Below are 972 nucleotides of genomic sequence, written 5' to 3' on the forward strand. Positions count from 1 at the left end.
ACAAGGAAATACCAGTACCACTGAGGTTTCTTTTTCACATCTCCCTCAGGACATTCACTGCTGCTATTTACTGTGGAGGATTCAAACATCCTTATTCCTTGAAGTGGCAGAAATATTGGTAACAGCCAAACCGGCTGTGGGCGCTTTCAGAATGAGAGGGATTGTAGGAGCCCAAGAGTTACGGTGCGTGTGATTGGTTTCACTTTGAATTGTTTACACTTCAACACGAGAAAAAAGGACTTTCGGCTGCAATATTTTATCAATCCACAACAGTCGGCGTGTTATTTTTTAAACTTGTCTTGCAGACGACGAGTTAAAAATCACTCTCGGAAATGTGTCAAACTCAAAGCTCAGGGGCCAAATCTGCCACCTTTGGAGAAGCCAATTTGGCACCAAGGAAAAAGTAAAAATGACAGAGAAAACATGAATCATTGTGTAAATTACCAATGAATTCAGTTGTGAAGATATCTCAGCTCCTCCAAATACACAAATAGAATTAAAATCAACAATAATGCCTGAGGCTCACGCTTTTACATTGCTTATATAACATGATGGCAGTCATTTTTACGCTTAAATTGTTGAAAGAAGTCTAAATATTTCCAAAATCCTATTCTCAATAAATTGCCCAAATTGAATAGAAATTGGTCAAAGAAAGTGCACATCCTGAAGGGACTGATATTTGTCACTTATTGCTCAGATATCGACAACGCCTTACATATTTTATACATGGAAGTGGTAAAATTACTGAAATGAATTTTGACACCCCTGCTCTAGAACAATAGATTTTGAAAAGTAACATTTTTTCTCTATCATTGTATAAGAATGCTGGAATGATGGAGCGCATCCCAAAGTAACTCCAATCTATTCCTGTTGCTATCCAACCAAACCCAAACCTGATGTGACCTCCAAAGCTGAGGTCATATTATGGATAATTCAATTTCACTAGGATGAAAAACCACATAAACAGCTTCA

Source organism: Gouania willdenowi, chromosome 21, assembly GCF_900634775.1.
Source record: "Gouania willdenowi chromosome 21, fGouWil2.1, whole genome shotgun sequence".
Classification (NCBI taxonomy): domain Eukaryota; kingdom Metazoa; phylum Chordata; class Actinopteri; order Blenniiformes; family Gobiesocidae; genus Gouania; species Gouania willdenowi.